At 48.5% G+C, this 7,622-nt stretch overlaps 1 long non-coding RNA gene across 1 annotated transcript; it reads left to right on the plus strand.

The window, feature by feature from the left end:
- Positions 1-1,686: 1,686 nt before the first annotated feature.
- Positions 1,687-6,689, plus strand: LOC116070883. Its single transcript, XR_004110614.1, has 3 exons — positions 1,687-2,407; positions 4,468-5,095; positions 6,457-6,689. It is a non-coding gene; the product is annotated as an uncharacterized LOC116070883 (long non-coding RNA).
- The last annotated feature ends 933 nt before the right edge of the window (positions 6,690-7,622 follow it).

Raw genomic sequence — 7,622 nt, forward strand, 5'->3', positions numbered from 1 at the left:
CCTCACACAGAACTGGTCACCACACATAGGCCTGGTCACCTCACAGAGGCCTGGTTGCCTCTCAGAGGCTTGGCTACTTCACAGATGACTGATCACCTCACATAGTACTGGCCACTACATGTAGGCCTGGTCACCATGCATAGAACTGATCAACTTAGAGAAGACTGGTTTCCTCGCAGAAGCCTGGTCACCTCACCGATGACTAGTCATCATGCATAGAACTAGTCACCTCACAGAGGACTGGTCACCTCACAGAGGACTGGTCAACTCACAGAGGCCTGTCACCTCACAGAGGACTGGTCACTTCGCAGAAGCCTGGTTGCCTCTCAGAGGCTTGGCTACCTCACAGAGGACTGGTCACCTTGCATAGAACTGGTAACCTCACAGAGGCCTGGTCAACTCACAGAAGCCTGGTCACCTCACAGAGGCCTGGTCACCTCACAAAGGACTGGTCACCACACATAGGCTTAGTCACCACACAGAGGCCAAGTTTCCTCACAAAGGACTGGTTACCATACATAGGCCTGGTCAACTTACAGAAGCTTGGTTTCCTCATAGAGGCATAGTCACCTCACAGAGGTCTGGTTTCCTCACTGAGGACTGGTTACCTCACAGAGGACTGGTCAATTCACAAAAGCCTGGTCACCACACAGAGGATTGGTTTTCACACACAGGCCTGGTCACCTAGCAGAGGCCTGGTCACATCACAGAAGCCTGGTTGCTTCACAAAGGCCTGGTCACCTCACAGAGGACTGGTGACCTCACAGAAGACTGATTACCTCACAGAGGCCTGTTATCCAAAAGGGGCCTGGTCACCTCACAGAGGCCTGGTCACCTCACAAAGAACTGGTCACTACACATAGGCCTGATCACCTCATAGAGGACTGGTTTCCTCACAGAGGACTGGTTACCTCACAGAGGCCAGGTTGCCTCTCAGAGGCTTGGCTACCTCACCGAAGACTAATCACCTCACATAGTACTGGTCACTACACGTAGGCCTGGTCACCTCACAGAGGACTGGTCAATTCACAGAGGTCTGGTTGCTTCACAGAGGCCTGGTTGCCTTACAGAGGACTGGCTACCTCACAGAGGCCTGGTCACCTCTCAGAGGCCTGGTCCCCTCACAGAGAACTGATCACCTAATAGACACCTGGTCACCACACAAAGGCATGATTTCCTCACAAAGACCTGGTCACATTACAGAGGCCTGGTTTCCTCACAGACATCTGGTTTCCTTATAGAGGCCTGGTCACCTCACAAGAACTGAGCACCTCACAGAGGTCTGGTCACCTCACAGCGGCCTGGTCACCTCACGGAGGTCTGGTTTCCTCACAAAAGCCTGGTCATATTACAGAGGCCTGGTTTTGTCACAGAGGCCTAGTCAGCTCACAGAAGACTGGTCAACTCACGGAGGCCTGTTCAACTCACAGAGGCCTGATCAACACACAGAGCCTGGTAACCTCACAGAAAACTGATCACCTCACAAAGGCCTGGTCACCTCACAAAGGACTGGTCACCTCACATAGGCCTGGTCACGTCACAGAGGCCTGGTTTTGTCACTGAGGACTGGTTTCCTCACAGAGGACTAGTCACCTCACAGAGGCCTGGTACTTCTCAGAGGCTTGGATACCTCACAGAGGACTGATCACCTCACATAGTACTGGTCACTACATGTAGGCCTGGTCACCACACAGAGGACTGGTCCCTATGCATAGAACTGGTCAACTAAGAGAGGACTGGTTTCCTCACAGAGGACTGGTTTCCTCACAGAGGCCTGATCACCTCACAGAGGACTGGTTTCCTCACAGAGGCCTGATCACCTCACAGAGGACTGGTCACCTCACAGAGGCCTGGTCACCTCACAGAGGACTGGTCACTTCACAGAGGCCTGGTCACCTCACAAAAGCCTGGTCACCTCACAGAGGACTGGTCACCTCACAGAGGACTGGTCACCTCACAGAGGCCTGGTTGCCTTTCAGAGGCTTGGCTACCTCATGGAGGACTGATCACCTCACATAGTACTGGTTACTACATGTAGGCTTGGTCACCTCACAGAGGACTGGTCACCTCACAGAGGACTGGTCACTTCACAGAAGCTGAGTCCCCACAGAAAGTATTGTCATCTTATAGAAACCTGATTACCTCACAGGTGGCTGATCATCTTAAAAAAAACCTGGTCACCTCACAGGCCTAGATATGTATAAAGTAGCCAGAGGCCTGGCCTTTGTAAACAGCTTATCCCAGGAATGTAGATATAGTTTAGGCCTAAGTAGCACCACCAATCACTGCTTTAAAGGAAAATGGCCAACTCACCCATGCCCATGCTGACAAAGAATTCAGAAGACATCCTGGTTCGGAGTCCAGAAAACAGAACCTCTTCAGAAGATATGGAATCAAGGAAATGAGGGTAAGAGAAAAGGGAATGGATGCAGGAGAGGACAGATTCCTGATTCTTGGGAAAGCACAGCCTTGCAGGGCATCCCCTGTGGGGGTGCCTCTAAGCCAGTGGTTCTCAACCTTCCTAATGCTGCAAGCCCTTTACACACTTCCTCATGTTGTCGTGACCCCCCAACCACAAAATTATTTTCTGTGTTACATCATAACTGTTAGTGTGCTACTGTCAGCAATCATTAGTTAAATATTCTAGTCTCTGTGGGTACTGCACATTTATGGTGCATATATCCCCCCCCACACACACACATATTTTGAAAAATTAAAGCCTATACTTAGATTATTCCTCTTGTTTTCCTGGCTGCTGTGAGCTCTCTTTCTCACATGCTCATGGAAATTGTGTCATTCATTCATTCTCAACTGCTCCCAGCAAAATATCCCCCTTCTTGCTCCTGATTGGAAGTACTCATGCCTGTATCCTTTTTACCGAACTAAGCTGCAGGCACCAGAAACCAGAGATTATGTGGTGATATTTAGTCAACAATGACACATTAACATGGTAGAACCAGTCAATAACAACACATGGCAGAACCATCTCCAAATCCCTATGTGCCTTTTTCCAAGTTCTTGGCCTTTCTGAACTAAATATAACAACCGTGAGCATAGTAGGACTGCCTGGAAAGTCACACTTAGAAAACTCAGCATGGGACAATGGACACTATTGATGTGACTTATCTCTTCTGCCTAGTGCCACAGCAGCACTGAGCTCCTTCATGAACAAACTCTGCCTGATGAGCATCCCTCCAGTGGCTCTGGTTCATTTCAAGACATAAGTATAGAAAGAAACAAGGAGTTAGTCCCAGGCCCAGGTCTCCAAGGTCGATGGTGCCTGAAGGTAGAGTGTGCAAGAACACAGCACCCAAGGCAGAATCGAGTTCAGTGAGGTCACATCACATTCCCAGCCCATCACTGTCTTGATGGAAGAGCCATCTTGACAGTTTCCCCTTGGAAGGGGAGGTCCACCTTAGGCTGTGCAGGAGACAATGACTGTTCCCATTCGAGCTCATTGCTTGGATGTATTCCAGGCTCTTATCATAGCTCCTTCAGGCTCCTCTACTGCTGAGTGGGAATGGTGACAGTAGTTGCCAGGGTGGGGTCGTTCTGGAGTCAGAACATTCAGACCAAAATTGCTGAGCAGATTGTCTGGTTACTCCTAAGCTCTCTGTTGATTGTGACACTCACACCACCCCCAACACACACACATTCACAGATACACAGACACACATACACATAAACACACACACATACACACAAACACAATACACACACATACATACATATACCTAAACACCGACACTCACATACCTATAAACACATACGCATACACACTTATCCCACAGATGAGACACTTAAACCCAGGGAGAAATGGTGTCATGGTATACACTGATTATATCGGCTCTCCCTGCTACACAATCAACTCCATCTTGTGATATCTTATGTTCTAGCCAGTTCTAGAATGTAGAGAGAATCTCTTATAAGCATCACCTGTTAATAAAAAAAAGCCAGCGGCCAATGAGCTGAGGCAGAAAATAGGAGGTGGGACACTGGCAGGAAGAGAGAGGACTTTGAGAAATAGTAAGAGATAAAAGAGAGATGAAGGAGATGAGATGGGAGATGGAGAGGAAAACAGACATAATCAGCAGGTAGATGAATTCAGAGAGCTGCTGAGAGAGATGCCAAGAGAGACACTGAAGAGAAAAAAGGAGGAAGCAGGACAGAACTGAAGTCGAGGTAACTAACCAAGTGGTACACATATATAAATATGCCTTAGAGTTGTCATTCTGGGAGCTGGGGCTGGGAAAGGAAAAACAATTTAAGTAATTTTTTTTACAGGTGGCACCCAACATAGGATGCTACCTGTAGGCTCTGATTTTTTTCAAAACCTACTTTATTTAGAGTTCTTAGATGCTTCAATGTCCTTTCTAGCCCACCGACCAGAGGCAGAGGAAGAAGATGGTTAATAGGACAAGGGGGGCATAGACCTGTTTAGAAGTAGTTCTTTGTCTTCATTGCCAGGATATCAGCAATCCAGTCCAAAACATCAAACACGAATCAGTAGCAGACATCCAGTCCAACAGACAAACATCAAACAGAATTTGTTCCAGCGGTTTGATCCAGAAGAAACCGTAAGGCTCCGCTGAATCAACAAGAGTCTGCAGAAGCAGCCAGAAGCAGCTGGAATACCAAGAGAAAGAAGGTCTTTGGTCCTTTTCTGTCTGTGAAGTCACCACAAGTGAAGACCAGCAAAGACCAGCAAAGCGTTGCCAGAGAGCCAATACAAGAACATCGTCGTCACTGTCTGTTGAGTTATACTTATACTGATTCCAAACATCATACTCCCTCTCAAGTATCTACCTCATAAGACAGCTTCCAGAAGAACATAGCATGACACAACTGAGTCTCCAAAGAAACCAGACATCCCCACTTCACTGGAGACCTGAGAATCTGTGACGTTTTCATGGAGGTCCAGATGAGGCTTCTGGAGGCTTCTCCAGCTGCTACTGAGCCCATGTGAGACTAGACCACAACTGCTGGACTGGATCAAAATCAACATGACGGGGTGCCGGTCAGACTCTCTGCAGGCAGAACCAGGCGAAAGGGAGAGAACCCAGGACAGCCGAGCCTCTTGGGCCTGAGCGGGATGGTGAGTGTCAGGGCAGCTTGGCTAGGGGTTCAGATCTCCTGCCTCTGGAGAATAACTACCCCGAGCCAAGCCGGAAGTCTGTCAAAGCAGGAACTCGTTTTATTGTATCAATCTTTTCTTTATAAAGGGCTGAGAGAGGAGGCAGAGTTTTCTGCTGAGGTGAGATGACATAGGAGAAGGGGAAAGTTGATAACAGATATGGGGTGACTAATGGAGCCAACAGTTACTCTATGTCAGCAGGAGCTAGGCAAAGGCAGGCTTAAGCAGGTTGTACTGAGTCACTCCAGTCCAGAAGTGACTGAGATAGTTTACAAAACTCGAGCCAGGCCCAAACCAGGACTAAATAGAACCCAACAACCGGGGAGCCTCATATAGTGAGTGGGTGATGTGTTGCAGGTTTGGTCCCCAGAGTACTGGTGTTAGGTTGGTGTGGAACCCTTAAAAGGTGGAGCTGACTGAGAGGGTGTTGTTGGGTCCCTGAGAAACCTGCAGAGACACTGGTAGCCCCAAGAAGTTATAAGAACAAGCCAGCCTCTCCCTTATTTCCTTGTTTAAGCTTGTTTAAGTGTCCTCCTACATACTCCCCCCATTGCCAGGCAGCGAGGCTAAGGGAAGGACTAAGGGTTCCTCTACACTGCACTGAGTGCTTTAATCCTCCCTACTTTATAAGATAGCCAGTCTCTGGTGTTTTGTTACAGCCTTGAAAGCCTGATCGACATTAGGCAATTCATTCACGCTGGGTACCTCTGGGTCTCATTCTAAGAGGTACCAGGAACTTTGGGACCCCATGCTTAGCTAATGACAGTGATGGTCCAAGCCCACACAAAAATGGGGAAGGGACATGGGGGTACCTTCCCTCACCCCAAATCACGTCTCAAAATGTGATTATGCTTCTTAACATTGTTTGCTGATGTAACAAGTAAATCCAGTCAAGGGAAGAATTGGGAAACAGCACAGGCCCTATTCAGACATCTCAGTTTGCTCAGAGGGATCTAGGGGTCGGGGTGGAGGGGAGAGAATGGCAGAGGAATGTCAGTCCCAAGGGCCCGGCAGCTCTGGCTGAGAGTGGAACACAGAAATACGTTATATGAAGGGATTCTATAAGACCTGAATTTACACTGCTTTCAACTCAGGAATAATGAAGTGGGGGTGGGGCATTCTTTGGGTCTTGGCCAATGGGAGAGGCCAGGAGGATTGGCAAGAGAGTTCCAGAACAGGACTCTGGCCAGGGAGACCACCTGTCCAGGCTGGGGACCGTCCAACCTCCATCCAGGATGGAGTCCTTGCCAGCAAGATGAGCGCCATCTCCTCAGGGCCCCAAGAGGCAAGTGTTACTATTCCTCCCACTCCCATCTCTCCAGGAAGCAGAGGCAGCATCCAGGAGTGTGGGGACAGGTAACTGGTTACTGTTCATCATAGACAGTATGAATGCATTCCCTCTCATAAAAGAAATGTAAGTATAAAAGCACAGTGTTTTGGAAGAGGCAACTGTGTCAGGGTGCATGCCAGTCCTGCAGCGTCTGTGGACAAACAGCAATTCGAGAACAATGGACTCACTTAAACCCTCATTAAAAAGACTAGATGCTTGTGTGGATATGGTCTCCTTTCCTTCCCGCCGGCCCCAGAACTCACAGGCAAACACTTGGTTTCCCCTTGGCGGCTCTGCAGAGACTGCTGTGCAGGGCTGTCTGTTTTCTCTCCGTAACTCGGGTCATCTTATGTCAGACTTTCAGTAACCACTTTAGAAAGAACTGCGTGGGACTAAGAGGCTCATAATGTGGCATTACGGTTTGTAACTGAGCAGCCTCTTTCTCTGCTGTTTTCGTGGGACCAAGACAAGCCTCAGGGCCAACAAGATGCCTCTGTAGGTAAAGGCGCTTGCCACCAAGCCTGATGATCTGAGTTCAATCCCCAAATCCCACTGGGTGGAAGGAGAGAACTGACTCCAGGAGGATGCCCTCTGATCTCTGTGTGTACTTACACACACACACATACACACACACACACCACACATGCACATACACACACACCATACACACACATACACACACACCGCACACACACATACACACACACCACACACACATACACACACACCACACACATACCACACATGCACACCACACACACATGCACACACATATACACACATGCACACATGCATACACACCATACACACACATACACACACACCACACACACACACACCACACACACACACACTGCACACACATATATACACATGCACACACACATACACACACACCATACACACACATACACACATACACACACATACACACACATGCCACACACGCACACCACACACACATGCACACACATATATACACATGCACACACACATACACACACACCATACACATACATACACATACATATAGATACACACACATACGCACATACACACACAGACACATATACACACACCACACACACACATACACACACATAAACATACACACCACACACACCACACACACACCACACATACACATGCACACACATA

This window comes from Mastomys coucha, unplaced genomic scaffold, assembly GCF_008632895.1.
Source record: "Mastomys coucha isolate ucsf_1 unplaced genomic scaffold, UCSF_Mcou_1 pScaffold22, whole genome shotgun sequence".
In the NCBI taxonomy this organism is placed as follows: Eukaryota; Metazoa; Chordata; class Mammalia; order Rodentia; family Muridae; genus Mastomys; species Mastomys coucha.